This window comes from Miniopterus natalensis, chromosome 2, assembly GCF_054644295.1.
Source record: "Miniopterus natalensis isolate mMinNat1 chromosome 2, mMinNat1.hap1, whole genome shotgun sequence".
Lineage (NCBI taxonomy): Eukaryota > Metazoa > Chordata > Mammalia > Chiroptera > Miniopteridae > Miniopterus > Miniopterus natalensis.
In genome coordinates, this window is record NC_142082.1 from 104138751 (window position 1) to 104158190 (window position 19440).

The 19440-nt window shown below is 42.7% G+C and overlaps 1 protein-coding gene and 1 pseudogene across 1 annotated transcript in view; one reads left to right on the forward strand and one right to left on the reverse strand.

Annotated features, from left to right (window-relative positions):
- CACNA1C (calcium voltage-gated channel subunit alpha1 C) overlaps nucleotides 1-19440 on the reverse strand; it is a 589282-nt gene that overhangs the window by 482456 nt on the left and 87386 nt on the right. The gene's annotated exons all lie outside the window — the stretch shown is intronic.
- Nucleotides 15715-16069, forward strand: LOC148093769 (small ribosomal subunit protein eS12 pseudogene; annotated as a pseudogene).

Sequence of the window (19440 nt, forward strand, 5' to 3'; positions counted from 1 at the left end):
TCTGAATATATTATGTAATAAATCTGTGAACTGACCCTTGATGTCCACCTCTGACTCTAGGAGGAAGAAGGCTAACTTTTATTAAATTCCAGGCTCATAAAAGGTAGGTATTACTGTCTGTTTCCCAGATGAGGAAACTAAAGGGCAGAGACTGAGTAAGTCACCAGCTGTCTGAGAATTAAGCATAACAATAGCCAGTACATGGTGTTTGCTTTGTATCAGGCACTGTCCTAGTCTAAGTGCATATTAACTGATTCTATCCTCACTACAACCCTTCAAGGCAGGTACTGCTGTTATCCCCATTTTACTGATCAGGAAACTAAGGCATAAAAAGGTTAAGTAACTTGCACAAGCCTAGTGAGTGGCCAGAGTGGTTGTGGGGTGGGTGGGGGTAGGTCCTGACAATGAAGAGAACGGTCTCAGGCAGGAGGGAAGGAGCCCATTCCTGGCAGAAGATGGGGAAACAAAGGTGGAAACATGCACTGGGCACACAGCAGGCATCTTGTGGTGCCTAGTTTAGAGTGGAGTGATGTGTCATAAGTGGGGTCACCACACGTTCCAGTTTGCCTGGGCCAATCTTTGTGTGCCTATTGTCTACACATAATTATTAACAGTACTCCCCTTTCTTTCTCAAATGTGCCCTAGTTTGGATGATAAACTACGTGGTCACCTTAATTATAAGCTCCCCCAGGGTAAGAAAAGTACATAATAGCCAATTAATACCTGTTAAATAAAAGGTTAATGAATTCTTTTAAGGTGATAGGACCTTCCTGGAAATGGAGAACTAACCAAGTTAATGGTCTCCAAGATTTCCTTGGCAACCCTTTTGAATTGTGTGACTCATAACCTTTTCATAAGTACTCCTCTCAGATGTAAATGCCCACTCTCCCCAACTCCCCTGGGTTACCCCACAGCATCTCAGGGTTCTGTGAAGAAGTGGATGTGAATTAGAGCCAAACACTTGAAACTCCTGCACTCTCCTTAATCACTCCTAAGTAAGAGACATCCCTGGGCACATTCTCAATTCATTGTCCACCTCCTTCATATTATATCTGCTCTCTCTTAGATAGAGGACAATCTTCTGTCCTCAACTGTCCCTGCTGCTCAGAACTCAGTGCTTCTTGATGAATCCCTCTCTACTGACCAAAGCTGGCCAGTTCCCCTCCCCCACTCCCTGACCCCACCCCATATCCTCTCTCCATAGACAAGTTTCATCAGGGTAAGTCTGTTCAGATTTTTCTCCAGTCTTAGCATTTTGTAGTATCTAATTAATTCTAATCCCTTATTTGTGTTTCATCTCCCTACTGTGACATTAAGATAATCCCATTTCCCTAATTCTATCACACTATTCTGGTTGATTGCTAGGAAAGATTAGCTATCTTTACAGGGTCAGAGATCTTCAAGGCTGAAGTCATTTTCCCAACTTCTCTGTGGGTTTTCATTTCTTCCTAAGGCACAGTTGGCAGAATATTTGGACATATATTTTAATGCTTACATTTTGAGCTCTTTAGAAGAAAGGCATGACATAAAATTGTGATATTTTATTATTATTAATAATATTAATTTCTAAAGGCAAGATAATTTGGTCTTGATTCATTGCAACCATATGGTACTTTTGGACAAGGACATTATTGCTTAATTATTGCTCCTGGTGACGTGACCAGAGTCTGGAAATGCTGTCTTTTGAATTGACATTAAAGCAGGACAGAGCCTCCGGCTTAGACTACAACAAAAGTAGAGATGAGCACTCCTTTGGCTCTTCAGCGCCTCCTGTTGCTGAGGTGATGATTGGCTTTCTTTTCCTGGGCTCAAGTTCCACATCTGCTTCAGGTCCTCTGCACTGCTAGGTACACTGATTTACGCTGCATTCAATAGGGTGGCACTAACTGCTGTAGCAAGTAAACACCAACACTTAGGTGCCTAACACAACAGAAGTTTATTTCTTGCTCACAGTCCAAAGCATAACCAATTCTGGAGAAGCTTTCCTCCACCCCTGGATTCAAAGACCAGGCTCTGTACCCCTCTCAGGGCATTGTGGCCATCTGCATGCTGGTCTTCCCCACATCAGGGCCACCGCATTTGCTGCTGCCTCTGTTTATAATTAGCTTGCTCCCAGGCCTATAAGGAGGGGCTCTTCACCATGTCAAAGCCCAAACAGCATTACCTCAGGGAGGCCTTCCCCTGCTGCCCATCCGAATAGCCACATTCCCCTGGCATGCCCCCTCTCATGACCTTATTTTCTTCAAAGTACTTGCCAGTGTTTGAAACAGTCTGACTTATTCAGCTGTGTACCTCATTTCTATTGCTCTCCTCCTACTGGAACGTCAGTGTTATCTGTATCATTTTCCACTGCATGCTCATTACTTACAACCCCTAAGAGGCACTCAAAAAATATTTGTGGAGAAAAGAAAAGGAGGAAAAGAAGGAGGGGCAGAAAGAAGATTCAAGGGGTTTAAGTGATGTCCTGAAGGTCACTTATCCAGGAAGGGGCAGAACCTGAACAGAGCCCCCTCGGTCTGCATTTTTCTACTATACATTCTTCTTGGCAGACCTCCCCAGCGGTGGCCTTGCGCAGCGCAGGGCAGAGAACAAGCCTCTTGCTCCTCCCTTGGTGGTGGTGGTGGTGGTGGTGGTGGTGGTGGTGGTGGCGGCGGTGGCGGTGGCAGGCAGTAAGCCACACCCACTCTCACCTCAGCCTCTCATTTGCCAGTGGGCTGGAGGGGGGACTCATGAGAACAAAGGGCGGGGTTCAAACTCTAATGGGGGTCAACTTGCTCAGTCCCAAGAAAATTTCTGTCCCATCAGACACACCTCTGACTCTGGCCAAACAGCCACAGAACTTATTACCCTGACAGGTCATGCTGTTCCTGCCCCACAACATATGTCAATTAGCTTTCCAGACCCACGTCCACCTCACCTATCTGGGGATGCCCCAGTATTCCAGCCCAGCACTTTAATCACACACTGGCCCAAGGTGCAAGTCCATCTCTCCCGCCACAGGGCATTCTGCAGGCCGCACAGTCATAGACGCCCTGTTCCCTGCTTCTAAGGAGAACAAACAGTGGGGGCTGGTCCCACTCCCATCTGGAAAGCCATGCCCACCAAGTACCCCCTGAGAAGTCCTGCAGGTCTGGCAAGCATCTCGACTTCAGGCCCTATAAGCATTGCCTGCTGCACTCCTCTCTGCTCGGCCACTCTTCTACCTCCAATTGGCCCGTTTTATACCACTTCAAGCTCGCGCACACACACACATACACACACACACACACTGTTTCTCTCATGTTCCTGCCCCTTGAAGGTGGGAGGGAGAAAGCAAAAGCAAAGCAGCAGAAAAGAGCGTGATCCCCTTCCATCTCCCCCAGCTCACTGGCTTCTCAGACACGCCGCGCTCCCCAGGGAGTGGGAACGAGGCGTCTTCTGCCTCAGCTCCCTAACTCTGAAGTTGGAACATAATGTCTTTAAGATGGTGACTCACTAGAGCAGTGAAAAATGACTAATTATTTTGATCTTCTTGAAGCCACTTGCCTCATTAGTGGATATTCTCCGTCCTGGACCAAGACCCAGTACTAAAGTAAAACTTGGCTGACTCAACTGTACCAGGATAGCAGGTCCCTCTCCTTTCCTTAGGTTATGTTTGAGCTCCCCTCTCTCTTGTTCTAAAATGGACCTTTCCCTCTAAAAATGGGTGTCTGACCTAAATCACAGCAGGTAACTCAAGTGGAAGGCTGATCCTCATATTGGGAAAAACACCTCTTTCCTCGCAGTCCTGGTCATGCTAAAGCTATATTAAAAAGAATGAGACAAAGCAAAAATTCCACTATCCAAAAATGCAAAGAATTCTTTAATGACTCAATACTGGCAAGCTTAAGTCAGGGCTGAGATTCACAGATCTAACTGTCAGCCAAGGCTGGACCTGGGATTTTCATTTTCTGAGCATCTGCTACATGCCAAACACTGGGCTAAGTGGTGGGGATAAAAGAATGAAAAAAAAAAAAATCCAGGCATACAATCTGCTCAAGCTCCAACAGGAGACTTCCTATTCCATGTTCTTTCTCATTACTCTCAACCCTGAAAGTCACCCCTTCCTCCCACTCCTGCCATCCACAGTTCCCAGATGTAACATCATAATTAAGTCAACATGCTTCCTCCATCAACTCCTTCCAATATGATGGGCCCTATACATAGAAGACCTCTGGAGGCAATGCCTTAACCCATGATGACCCAGGGGGCAATCCATGATGATGCTATGAGTTAAACCACTGGCAGAAAGTTCAGGCACAGAGACAAGGAAGTAGGAGACAAAGGCCTTGTAACATCCTCCAATAACAAACAGCACAGGAGTCCAAGCAAAGGCCTGTTACACCAGAACCAATAAAAGAGAAGTTGGCAAAATGTCAAGTGTAACCTAACTTGAACATCCCATGCCACAAGCACATTTTCCCACTTCCTGGTATTTTCATCAAATTCAATTTGGTGACCACAATGTGACAGAAGAGAGAGAACCACTGTGGAAAGGTTTGTCATGTTTTCAAGCTCATTTTGCAGAGCACAAAGCCAAGCAGCCAAGGAGAAGCCATGAACAGGTACTTAAACTATGGCCTCCCTGAAGACAAACAGTGTATCTCAATCACTGGAATATCCAGGGCCAGCCCAGGTGCCTAGTAAATATCTGAAGTGATGTACTCATACACTCTAAGCTGAGAACAGATCAGAGGAAACTATTAGAGCCATACAAGACAATATCACTTAGTCAACTCTGAGTAAAATGACATTCATCAAAATGAAAAGCCAGGAAGGTAATTCACCAGTAACCACACCAGGCCTTGCAATCCCAGGAGCGAAACCTTGTTTATGTCACATGCAAGCAACAGCATGTAAGAATTATGTGGATGCTTTTGTAACTCCTAAAACCTGACGTTTTATTAACTGAACATAGGATTAATTTGCCAAGGGTGGTACATTCAGCTAGCTTTAAGCACTATGAGGCCTGAGCTCCTACTGAATAAAAATGCATCATGCTGAAGGTGAACTACTGGACTCTGGCCTGCCCTCCTCACCAAGGACAGTTGTTGCTTTTCAGCATGTCATCTGCAATCTCTGACACAAAAGAGCTCTTTGCTCTCCAGGAAACCTCTTAGAAGGCTCAGGGATGCCTCACTTTCCTGTTGGTTCAGAACCAGGAAAGGGTGACATCACCATGCCCATCACACTGCCATCAGCATCTCCTGAGGCCTTCAAGGGGCTTTAACAGAGCATCTTTCCACCCTTCCCAATTTAGGTGTCCCTACTGCAATGGGTTCCTACTACGCCCATCTCGTCTCTTTGAGGACTGAAAAAAATCAAATCTAGATTAATAATAAACCATTTAAGATCACATGGAACAGCCAAATACCAATTGAGATACAGGCGGTCTAAGGGAGAGCTGGAGAAATTCAAAGGATGTTAACTATCTATGGTGTGTTTATGTGTGTTGTTTTGTGTCCCCATACCTTAACCTTTTCATAAACCATAGAATATCACCAATAACTATGTTTTTTTCTAATGGTATCATTTAAAGCCTGGGATCAAAGGGCTGTGTACAGTGCTCTTCAAAATACACACTTATAGGAGCTCCCAGCTCCAGTAAGGCCAGTGAGGGCACTGACAGGAAGACCAGAATAGTAGAGCTATGAGACATTAATGATCAGCTAGTTCAACCTCTCATCTTGCAGAGGAGTTCAGTAAAACAAACTGAACTTTGTTTTACCCATCAGCCTCCTATGTTCCTACCTCTTCTGGTTCATCCCACATACAGATGTTAAGCAATGTTTCTTACACATAATTCTGATCATTTATTCTTTTGATTCAAGTTCTCCATTTTGGCCTTCATATAAAGCTCAAATTCCTTAGTGTAACACACAGGGCTCTTAATGATCTGGCCTCTACCTTTCTCTAAGTTGTGTGTCTTTTCAATACCCTGAAACACATACATATACACACACACACTCCCTCCCTGACAACTACAATGAACTGCTTGAAGTTTTTGAAATATACATTTAGCTGTTTTGCTTCCAATATCCTGAAGGAGCTTATATTGAACCAATCCTTTGTTCATAACTATAACCTAATAGAAAATTTAAAATAACTATCTGGCCTGAATGGTCTTGCTCAGTGGTTGAGCATCAACCTATGATCCAGGAGATCACAGCTTGATTTCAGGTCAGGGCACATGCCCTGGTTGCAGGCTCAATTCCCAGTAAAGGGGCATGCAGGAGGCAGCCGATCAATGACTCTCTCATCATTAATGTTTCTCTCTCTCTCTCCCTCTCCCTTCCTCTCTCTGAAATCAATAAAGATACATTTTTTTAAAAAAACTATCTCTGTGTACTAGAGAGCAACCAAAAGAAGAAAGAAACTGGGAAGAGAGAGCACTAAATGAGTTTTCTGAGCTTTGTAACTTTTTGCTTGAGAAAAGGCCTCAATCAGTACCCTGTGGAGTGGCTAGAAATCAGAAAGAAATGTGCTGAATCAGAAGATAAGAGTTTGGGGCATCTGGAAAATGAAAGGAGAAATACCAAAAAGGAGAGAGCCGCAGAAAGGATCTCCAAATTCTGCATATAAACTCCATTCAAATCTCTAGCAGACTCCTGAGCTACACATGCATGGGACAGATTCCAAGCACTCCAACTAAGATTAATAGAATTGATCAGAGACTCCACGTTCTGCCCACCACAGAACAGATAAAGTTTAATGTTTTAGTTTAGTCTAATTAAATGCCTCCTAAAATAAAAAATTAATACTCTTCAGAGGAATATAATAGAATTCATAGGCTCTACAATATATCATTGACAATGTCCAGAATACAATCCAAAATTACTAGACACATGACAATGTGGTCCAAAGTTAAGAGAATAGGCAATCAATGGAGACTGACACTGAGATAACTCAGACGTTGGAATTAGCAGGCAAGGATTTGTCACACGCAGTGCTCTGTCATCCATGCCTTTGCACATGCAGCATCCTCTGCCTGGAACACCCTTCTCCCTTTGCTAGAAAACTCTCTCATCTAATCTCAGGTATCAACTGCTCCAAGAAGCCTCCCCAGTATACTCCATTCCTCCTGATCACTCAGGAACTTGTGGTCTCATTGTCTGGTTAACTTGCCTGCCTCTTTCTTCCACTTTCTTAAGGAAAAGGAGTGGATCATTTTTACCTATAGCAACAATGTGCAGCACAGGTTTTGTGATAAATGTGGACCAAATGAATGAAGCAATGAATAAAGTAACTGAGAGTGATATTAAAAGTTTGAGTATTATTGACTCACAGGTAGCACCTCTGCACCATGCTCACACAGTCTTGAAATTGGACAAGTCCTTTTTCTCTTCCTGATGTACGTTATTTCTGTGGCAAGGAGGAGGTAGACACTTAAGCACAGACATGGGCTTGCATCCAGCACATTTCCAACCTCAGAAGCCTTCTGGCCAATCTTCTCCCTGATCTCCACTTTTCCCAGTAGGGATCTTTTTCCTTCTTAATATCAATTACCAACATTCCTACTAACCCGTTTCCCTTATACTAGTTAACATAATTTAGCTGACTTCTATGATGCCAGGCAGGCACAGTGCTAAGTATTTACCAAATACTAACTCATTTAATTCTCCTAACCACTCTGTGAAGGAGGCATTATTATTATTTCCTTTACATGTGACAAAACTGAGACTGTGAGGTTAGCAATTAGCAAACCCCACTGCCCACCATACTAAACAAAGAGAAAGACTTCGAGAGAAGCAAACTTTCCTCTCATTTCTGACACTCCTTAGGTATCTGGATTCTAATTTAAAGAGGCATTTTGAATGAGGATAGTGTATCTACCCATCATGAAAATCCTCAGAAAAACATATGAAGAATTGGTCAGCCAACCTAAAGATAACCTGAGCACATGCTGCCTCCCCATTCTGTTTTAGTTTCTTTTGCCATTCAAGGGGGTAGAATGAAAATCCCAAATGCTAACTACTTGGATTGGAGGCATCTCTCTGCTCCTCACTGGGACTGGTGTGGAGGGGGACAAGCTGGAGAAAGATGGGGAAACACAGAACAAAAGCCTATCATCCCAACAGTACAGAATATTTGCAGGACCTACTGGGGCTGGAAAAACAGTTGGAGGGCTGATGTAACATAGTTCCCCAGAGATAATCAATCTCTGAAAAATCACTGGAGCACTAATGGAATTAATGGGCAGAAAACACTTCTTTGAAGTTTCACCCTGTCATGTTTTATCCAAAGCTATTTCTTCATTAGCCACATGCCCTCTGCAATGTATGCTGGTCCATCATTCCTTTTTGCTCTCTGAGTATTTGTTAAAATTTGGCTTTCTGGTTCTCCTTTGTCTTCTGGAATTCTTTCTGACTCAGAGTCAATGTTGAAACTCAGTTAAACATAAATTATTAAGATAAGACATGGGAGATCTGGAAGTGCTAAGTCTAGCTCACCCACCACTGGTGAAAATATATTATTTTGATCAAACACTTTTCTGATTCTTAAAGGCATTGTGTGCTAGAAACCTTTACAAATACTTGAATTCAGGCTGACAATACACAAACACACACCCTGGATTCTATCCAAAAGTTACTTGGAAGGTAACACTCACTCAACATACATTTGTTTCACTTAACAGAGAAGGGTCATCTAACATTTTATCTCCTCATTAATACTTTCCAAAGCCAGGTTGTGTTCATCATGTCATCATATAATTTTTGTAGTGGTGAGATTGAGATATCCAGGGTTTGTAAGTGATCTTCCCAGCATCTCAGAGCAAGGCAGTTGGAAAATTTTGATTCAGACACAAAGTCTTTGTTTAGTCTCCATTGCTTGGCTCACTGAGCCACCCTCCAACTTTAATACTTGAGAAGCTTTAGTTACTTACACCCAAAGCAGCTGGGGGCAGGGAAAGCAAATACAATAGAGGGTCTGTTGCTTTTGGTAGTCCAGGGACAAATTGGAGAGTCTCTCCTTAGCACATCACCTCAAGAATAAAGTGTCTTATTAAAACTGTCTTATTGTTGAATTTGTTCCATTTTTCACAATTTAGTTAAAAAGTAAAGGTTTAAACTTCATTTATTTGCACTAACAGGTAGTATCAGTACTGAAATCTGAGACTCCAGAAAGTCAATCCATGTTTTTTGTCTCTCCTAATTCCATGAAGTATGGTGCTCCATTGAAATTCTATCATGTGCATAATTAGTACTGCTAGTGTTCTTAGTTGAACTGAAATGATTTTCTTCAAATCATTACACTGATTATTGAAATGATAAAAGTACTGTCTTAAAATACAACCAACAGTTTACCAATCAGAAAATGTTCACTGAATGATGAGAAGTCACTCCTTTTGCTTTCCAATTACAATATTAATTATTGCCACCACTACTTATTGAGCATTTACACTGTGTGTGCACCATATATGCTTTACCTCACTTATTCCTCCATCACCTAGGGAAACTGGTATTACTAACTCCGTATTTCTGATGATAAAAGTGGTGTTTAATGAAGTAACTTTCTCAAGATCACACAACTAGTAAGTGGTGGGGTAAGGATTTAAACCCAGGTTTGTTTGACTCCAAGTCTCTGCTTCTAAACACTACTCAGGATTCCCTCATTCTTCCCTGTAGCCTTCCCCTGAGATATGAAGATAATTGATTTTAAGTTACATGCAGCCAAATCATAGGTGCAGTTGATAAGCAGGTCTTACAGGCAAGTAGGATTCAGGTAGACAAAGAGAGGGAAGAGGAACATTGCAGGCCCTGGGGATGAAAGGACAAACTGAGTGGCCTGGTCAACCATTCATGGTAGTAAACAACTTGGTTTTCCAATTCCTCAAGCAAACCTAAAGACAAAGATTCTACTTTTGGATGTCTGCTACACACTGATAGGCCTGAGCCTGAGAAGCCAGCCTCGCCTGCAGGTGGCTCCAGTTATGTTTTAAATCAGCCACTAACAGCTTTGCTTTGTACTAGGGCCACGACCCTGACAAGCCATCATCATCACTGGAATGAATGCCTTAGGGCCAAAGGAAATGCACGAAGCCGCCAGAGTCATTGCAACATAGATCGAAAATCCAGGGGGAGTGGGGTAAAGGGACTGACTCAGCAATGGTGAACTTACTTGCCAAAATCTTCTGGCACCTGGACCTGACTCGAAGACATTTCTGGATCCCATTTTTCTGTAAACCTTCACCACAAGCTAAAAGCTATTTTTCTTTCCTTCTTAGAAAACAGAAAAGGGTATGCATGATGCCTCCCATCAGGAGGTAATAAATAAAGGGACTGGTCTGGTTACGAGGCTATGGACAGCAGCATGGAAAAAGCACTATGGATTACAGAAAGGAGCATGGGACATAGAGTCCAGAGACTATGTCCCCTCAGCCATAACCTTCCTGTATGAATTTAGCATGGTACTTGAGCCATTTCAGCATCAGTGTCCTTATCTTTAAAGTAAATATAGTATACTCATACCAGCTACCTCACAAAGCTGTTATGACATTCAAATAACATGAGAAAATTCACTGTAAATTCTAAAGTATTATGCAAATTTCAATGGTCATATTTTTAAATAGGAAAGGCATATACATAGGTTTTTCAGATGCATGGGCAAATGAGGGACAAAAATTATTCTAGGGTTTTTTGTGTGTTTCTTTTGTTAATCCTCACCGAAGATATTTTTCTATTGCTTTCAGATATCGTAGAAGGAAAGGAGGAAGGAAGAGAGAGACAGACAGAGACAGATAGAGGCAGAGAAACACTGATGTGAGAGACACATTGATTAGTTGCCTCCAGCACATGCACCTACTGGGGCCCAGAACCTCAACCCAGGCAAGTGCCCTCGATCAGGAATCAAACCTGAGACTCTTCAGTAGTGCATGGGCCTACGCTCTAACCACTGAGCAACACTGGCCAGGGCAAAATTATTATAGTTTTAATTAAGATGCTCAAGGAGGCCACTTGCTTTGTGTGGATTCTCAGTGGTCCACAAAAGCACACTGACATGGAAATTTCATCTCAGCAAATTTCTGTGTTTACATGCAGCAAGGACATCAACTCTGGGAAGGGCAAACCACTACTAATAATAAGTTATGCTTTGGGAAGCCCCTCCCATGGGCCAGGCAGTGTGCTAGGGGTTCTATATTCATCATCTCTAACTCCCTTTATAAGGCAATTTCTCCCTGGCCTGTCCTCTGTTTATTACTCTGCTATTAATTAAAGGTACCTGCATCCCTCTTTCCATCCCATTTCTAGGCCTCCTTATAGATGAGTAGCTGTTCTAAATAGTCATACCCAGGGATATTCAATGGGCAGTGTTACTGTACATCAAAGGCATGTCCTCCTTACTCATTCATTCATTTTTGTGGATGATAAAGAATGGGCCATAGCCCTCTGTGAAGTATCCTTGGTCATTTCCTCCTACTTTCTCTTGCATTCCCAGCCTCCATGTAAAACCAAACTGAGTGGGAGCTGGTTTCTCTATGGAGGTGAAATCATTACCCTCACCCCGGCTGGACTGGACTCAGTGGGAGGAAACAAGGGCCCTCAAAGACCGAGCACTTCAAGAAAGTGTCATGTCTCTCATTTTAATGTTGTTCTTTGGTAAGCTCCTGTCTGAGAAAGTCCAGGAAGGGAGAGGGTAGATGGAAGGATCTGAACCAAATTGAACCCCTAAACCCCTAACACAACGAACCTGCAAAATAGGCATTTTACAGACAAGAAAACAGGCTTACTGTTAAATAAACTGGCATCCGCGACCTTACCATCTCATAGGAAACATGAAATTAGAACACATCAAAACAGAGAACAACTAAGTACCAAAGTCTGCGATAGTTCTAAGTGTCACACAAGGTAAGGGTGTATTTATTGAGTGCCTCTGCTTCCAAATCTCACTTCTTCAAAACAAAACCAAAGTCCCCAAACCACTTCCACCCCGAGTCACTGAGGTAAATGGGCAGGCAAAATTTCATGTATAATCTCCAGCTTGGATTTCTTGAGTCTGGGCTCAAAAGCCAGACCCATTGGAGGCCAGGGCATGCCATTATTTGCCAAACGGCATCCTGGCATGTCTCCACTCACATCTCCATTCTTTAGAGTGGAGCACTTTGGCTGTGCCCCAGAAAGTGCAAGTGACTTCTGCAAGGCAAGAAAGTAGGCCATGATCTTCATCATTTTTCATGGCTTGAGGCTCCAGTTCTCTCTGGATTTTTGCCTCTTGGAGAATTTGTCTCTGCTGCTGCTGCTATGTGATGGCATCTAAACTGCAGGGAGGGTCGACAAGCTGGGCAGCGGTACCAGCCTCTCAGGCCAGCCCTCAGCAAAGTGCCAATGCAGGTCACTGAGGCTGATCTTTGGAGCCCTCACATCAATCCTTACACTCCGTCCTATGCCCTCAGCCTCGCTCCCCACAGAGCCCTAGAAATGGGTGAGCTAGCATTCAGTGCCCTCATCTCTTCACTCCCAGACTCCTTTCATATTCCACCACACCAACACATCCTTTGGCAAGGGTTTACCAACTGCACTGATAAAGATGATCTCCCCCTGCCATTCCTATACTTATCAAAGATAGCTGGCTACTAATCAGAGCATATGTTCAGCAAGGGAAAACTAGAGCTACCATGCCAAGTCAATACTCTTTCAACTAAGAGCAAAGAACATTTACATTTTAGTTACTCTTTACAGCCTCATCTTGAATAAATGGGCAGTTTCCATTAGGTGTTTTGAAATATTAAAAAGAGCTCTCTGGCCACCATTATTACTTTCATGAGGCACTGGAATGCGGAACTCCAGGTTGGAAATTACCATGATAACGGTTCATAGCGTTGTTCTTTTTAGAGGAATGTGTAATTTCTTAAATTTCAAGACTCTAAGTATTGAATCTCAAATAATAAGATTTCAGGAAGCAAAAATGTAAATATGGAAGGGTCAGGAGGGCTAAAGCAGAGCCTCTAATGGCCCCACCTACCAAAGCTAGGGGGTGTTCTGGGGATGCAGCAGGTGGATATTTGGTCACTCTGAGGAGGAGAGGAAGAGGGAGGAAACATGCACATGTCAGAACCACCATGGTCACCCATCGAGTGCTCACCATGTGTCAGGCACTGTGTTAAGCAAATAAGCTACAGGCTGTGTGCACTAGGAATTGTGGCTATGGCAAACTTCTTCCCTTTACAAGAAAAAGCAAAAAAGTATCACTCCTGACAACCTACCACATGAAAGCATGAAGAAAGTACAACTGAGACCACATTAGAGCCACAGGCACAGCCAGGAGAAATCTAGGGAGAGAGGGTATGGGACAGGTGGTCACTACTGCCTTAAATGTAGGGTCCCAGTGGAAAGATCCAGAACAGGAGCAATGAAGGGCAAATGCTAAAAAAAAGAAACTGCTTCAATGCCTAATACCTAATAGATGCTCAAAAACATATTTGTTGAATAAATAAATGGACAACACAGGACTCTCATTTTATTTTTATGTGAGATAATTCCAAAGAAGATAGCCACTTATCTGCAATAAGCTATTTATTTTTCCAATTTTTATTTTTATCTGTTATGAATCCACATAATTTAAAGCAGGGGTGGGGAGCATGCAGCACATGGGCTGCGAAATGATTTGGTGTGGCCCTGCCAAGGGAACCACAGGTAGGACTCGAATAAATCTAGAAGCTTTTTTCATAGCTAATTTTAAGTTGACAACTTTGTATGGCCTGGGAATGATGTTATAAATATCCAAATGGCCCTTGGCAGAATAAAAGTTCGCCACCCCTGATTTAAAGAGTCAAATAGTTCTAAAAGGCTCATCGTAATCAATCAAATCCATTCTCTTCCTTACCCCGCATTCCCCCCTCCCTAAACTACCACCACTTTCAATTCCTTAGTTGTTTCTTTAGGTATTTCATCCCATATTTTAAAATTATAAGCTGATATAGCTTCTTCCTGATTTTTAACTTTTGTTCTTACCATGGAAAGTAAAGATTTAACACTTTCACCCCACACATCCTCCTCAGTAGCTATGTTATAACTTAATTTAGATCAATACCCTATGTCTGCATCAGGATGACTAAAGGATCCCCTTTCCATATCTATTGCCTCTTTCCTGTACTGGATCCCCTTTCCCTGAACTCCATGCTTTCCTTGGTTTACTTCCTCCTACGGTGAAGACTGTCCCCCAGGAGCTTCGTAAGAGAAGGTACATAGAAGCTAAGTGGTTTGGTTTTTGTTGTTGGTTTTTGGGGGGTGTTGTTGTTGTTGTTGAGACTTTTACAGGCCTGAAGATGTCTTTGTTCGAATTTGTTGTTTGAGTGATAGTTTGGACAGATAAAAAATTCTTAACTGGAAATCATGTTCCTTCAGAATTTTGAGGGGACTGCCCCATTGTCTTCTAACTTCCTATGTTAAAACACCTGAAACCATGCTGATTCTTTGTTACATATTTTTCTTTCTAGAAACTTATAAAATCATCCAATTGTCCCCACTTTTCTGAAATTTCATAATGATGCACCCTTGGTATAGGCCTATTTCAGCTATGTGTGTGCACTAACCTGGAAATTGATGGCTTTTAGTGCCAGGAATTGTACTAGAGTTGTCTCATTGATGATTTCCTCCCCATTGTTTTTTCAGTTTTCTTCTTCTGGAACATCTAGTATTCAAATGTTGGACTTAGACTAGTCGTCTAACTGTCCTATTTTTTTTCTCATTTCCATCTGCATTTTTCCCCCAACTTTCCTAAAAACTCCTCAATTTTGTTTTCCAACCATTAAGAGCCCTCAGCTATCACATTTTTAATTTCCAAGAGTTCCTTTTCGTTACTGGAATATTCCTTTTACAAAGAAATCAGCTTCTGTTCCAGGGATTTGGTATCTTCTCTTATCTCTCTAAAGACAGAAAAGAATGGTGGTGGTGGTGGAGTATTTTAATTTTAAGTTTTCTTCTCCTTGCACATTCTCTTTTAAATATGTACCCTTTGCTTGTTTGCTTTGGTTTCTATTTTAATTTTAAGGGACTTCCTCAAATATTTCAGTATCCTTAACTGGCTGATCATATTTAAGAGTGAAACAACAAAAAACTGACAGGATACTCAAAGTAGTAAGTGGGGCTTATCCAGTGGGGTTCCTACAGAGGGCTAAGGCTGGACTGTTTTGTTAGGTAGACCATGATGTATCTTTAGGGCTTTGTTCCTTAGGCTGGTCTACTCTGCCAGATGGATGTCAAAATCTGCTGCCCAGAGGGAATAGGCCTAGAAGCTGGCACTGTGAAAGCCATGTGGGGAGACAGCTCAGAAGTCTCAGTCCCTATATTCATCCCTAGTATCCCCCTTAATTGTGCCAGCCATGCTCCAGTACAGAGAGCATCTCCTTCACCCTCCACAGAAAACAACCCTCCAGTGTCCAGCTGAAGTGGGGGAAAGTGTTGGCTGCTAGAACTGGAGTGGGATCTGAGATTTCAATGTATCTTAAACACACTCTGAACCAATTATTCAGGTTTTTTTAGCCCCATTTTCACCACTACTTCCAAAGATACCTGATACCCCTAATTCCCAAACCTTTGGGGGGGCTGTGAGTTGCAAGTTTAATTGTCTCAAGTTTCCTCGTTTCAGCTTAGGATTCAGTAAACAGTATAGGCAAAGCCAGTTACTACGTGTCCATCTACTTTCCAGCTTTCAAAACACCGCTGCTGCCTTTCTCTGCCACAAACTTAACCAAACACCATGGCCAAGGAAGGCATAGCTTCTTGCGGGTGAAATGGACATTAACAGTGCTTTAAAAGAGGTGCTGAGGAATGTCCTTGCCCATCACAGCATAGCTTGTGAATTTGTGTGCCCCATGCAACTGTGATAAGTCTATGTAGAAAAACCTGGTAGAAAAACTGTGCACTGAACACCAGATTAAATTAATTGAGGTTGGTCACAACCAGAAACTAGAGGAACAGGTAGGCCTCTGCAAAATCACTGATGAAGCAAAGCCCCGTAAAGCAGCTGATTGCAGTGCACGGTTGTTAAGGACCATGGCAAAGAATCTCAGGCCAAATATGCCATCCAAGAGTATTTCAAACTCAAAAAATAAACGAACAAAGTGAACACACAGAAACTGTACCCTCATGTGTGTGTGGGGGGAGGGGGGCTTTTGTCTTCTTTTCCATTCATTTTTGTCTTTGTGGTTTATGCATTTTTTAAAGATTCCTTTATCATCATTTTAGTGTGGTTTTGGAAGCGAGCATTCAATCTGCCATATTTATCTGCAATTTCTAAACTGCTGTGTTTTGGGTTTTTTTCTGATTTCCATATCACTTTATTCTATTTTTGTAAAATAGAGCATACATTCAGAAAAGTACATAAAACATATTTTTACAGATTAATGGATAATTATAAAGCAAACTCGCATGTATCTACCATCCAGATCAAGAAACACCACTGCAGCACCTCAGGAGCCCTTCCCCACATGTCCCTCCCCCATCGTGACCCCGTCCCTCCTCCCAATCAACACGACTACCTAGGCCTTTGATATAACCATTTCCTGACTTTTCTCTATGGTCTTACCACTTATGTATGTGTACCTTAAAAGATAGTTTAGTTCTGCCTGGTTTTAGCTTTATATGAATGGAACCCTACTGAACATACTCTTTTGTATTGCTTCTTTCACTCAATCTTATGTTTCTTAGATCCATTCTTATGTCTAGGCTATTGATTTTTTTCTGCATCTTTACCCTTTAATGAAAAACACTTTATAAGATTAATAATAAAAATGAGAGGTGTTAGGGAGCCGTGGAGATGACATATAAAGAAAGAGGAGTTATATAATTTGCTCAAAGTTTAAGAGAAAATCCTCAGGATCAGAAATATTTCTCTCTTAAATATGGAACACAATTAGATTTTTCAAAGCAGGTACAAAGCTCCCTAAAATGGCTTTCCAGGGATGTCTGGCTCATCCTCCCACCTCTGGGTAGATCGAAACTAGTCCAAGTGCCCTTTTTTCATCAGGAGACACCTGGTTTTGACTTGGTGATGTCTTCTCAGAGGTAGTCAGTATCTTCTCTCAACAATCCAATATATTCCTATAGTGCTTTTAAGTTGACCGTAGCCCCAGGAGACATGAATCTCTGTGACTAATTTTTTATATGAGGAAAATAGACTAAAGTCAGAAATTCCTTAACAAACAATCCAATTATTCTAGTCAGTTCTAAGAAGGCCAAAAAATGGTAAGAAAAGCTCATTTAGAATAGAATTTTTAAAACCTCATTGAAGATCCTTTTAGGGTAATCCTACTTTTTTCAGATAAGGAAATTGAAGCCCAAGTAGGATAAAATTATTTGTCTAAGTCACAAAGCTCATTGGCCTTTTCAGCTCTCTAGGCTGCAACCTCTTCGTCTGTGGAGGGCAGGCATTGTACTACATGACCTCTAAGGTCTGTTGTCTACAGGTAAATCAATCCCTCACCAAGGGAACAGCCATCAGAGAAAACGTATCTTCATGCTCTATGTCCTCCCTGCAAAGCAAGGCCCATTACACATCAGTGGTGTGACTGTGTGTGTATGTGTATGTGTGTGTGTGCACTTAAGTGACTGCAAGCAAAGAGAATTATGCTTGCATTAGGAGAGTCTTCCCACAATGCCACAGGTTTCACCAGCAGAAAGATCTTTCATTCCCTCTATAACTCAATAAACAGAGGGAGATCGCACCTACACCCCAGGGCAGCAGGATGGGCTTCTTTAGGAACACGGAGCTGCCTCAGGAAACAAGCAGAAAACACCCGCTTCCAGGAGCTTTGTCAACATAAATACAGCCATCATGAAGCACCCACCTGCCCTCTGTCCTGAGGGAGCTTCTGTCTCATTGGCAAGCCAAGGCTAACACATGAAAAGAAACTGTGAGAAAACAGTACAAAGCAGCGCGCTAAACTCTGATCAGACATTCTGCCTTTGGAATTGAGAGAAGGAAGGATGCATCCTGGGGACAAATCCTAAGAGGAAGGGTCTTCTGGGCCTTAGTTGATCCCAGTATAGAAAATTCCTTGACCGCTCAATGACTTCTGTCCTGGGGCCCTAGGTTCTCTCCTCAGCAAATCCCACAGCGTTGGAGCTGCAGTTGGAAACACCACAGGCTCCACACTCAAACACAGGACTCCACGCTGGGAAAACTGAGTCCTAATCTTGAGTCTTTAACTGGCCCACCCCAGCCTCAGCCTCCGTGACAAGTCTCCCTTCCTCTAACATCTATCTTGTTCCTTTTTCTAAGTGGGCACCAAGATGCTGAATACAGCCGGCCATGACCGCCATGAAAGAGGCAGGGGGCTGGAAGACTCCAGAGTTCACAGGAAGGAAGGAGCTCTATACATCGAGGTGGTGTTCTTTAGACAATCCCGCAGACTTTGTTTTCTGATCACCCACCCTCTGTCTCACTGCCAGACCATCCCAAGTCTCAGAGTCACCTTTCCAAGCCTATCAGCGTCTCTCCCTGCCTAGCCGGTCTCAACAGCACATGGCTGGAGTGGGATGCAGGGTTTCTCAGTTTGTTTTCTAAGAAGCCTGTCACTGGGGGAAGATGACAAAGCCTCATTTAGTCAGGAAGAACCCAAGATTTTTAAATAGAGAACCTAAAGGGAAAAAATCCTCTGGGAAGGCCTACTATTGAATTTTATATAGGAAATTCCCTGGTCTGAGAAGAGGCCTCAAGAATCACTGGGGAGAATGGTGCAGTCTTATTTTTTCTTAACTTTATCAGAACTTCTGCCCAGCATTTTGAGAGGGAGGGAGCAGAGTAGGGGCAAGGGAAAAGAACTGTCTGAGGATGGCTGAAAGCACAATTAAAGCAGCAGAGCTTGGAGGGATTCTGTGACCATTTAGCTTTTCTGAGATACATAATACTTAATATTTTGCCAAGTACATTACTGCTACCTTATTCATGATTCAAATGAAGGAGGCAGACACCATTCTCTTCATCTCCCAGTAAGGCAAATTAAAAGATGAAATGATGGACAACATTTTAGCACAGAGCTGCTATATCCTACACTGGAGAAAAGTAGCAGAAATACAGTTTGGAGTCCACATTCCCACTGAGCACAGTCCCTGGTTCCTTCCCACTAGCAAGGAATTCATCGACCTCTCTCCACCTTAGTGAAAAGTGCCTCCAGCCACAGAAGGACAAATGCTGTGCAATTCCACTTCTATGAGGTACCTACAATATTCATATCAGAAAGACAAAAAGTAGGATGGTGGTTGTCAGGCCCAAGGGGAGGGGGGAATAGAGAGTTAGTGTTTATTGGTTACAAAGTCTCAATCTGAAAAAAATGAAGAAGTTCTGGAGATGGATGGTGGTGATGGCTGCAAAACATGGTGAATGTACTTAATGCCACTGAACCGTATTGTATGTACACTAACATTCAGAAGTAAGATTGGACATGAGGCTCTCTCCCAGCCTTCATTCTGCTAGTCTGTGCCA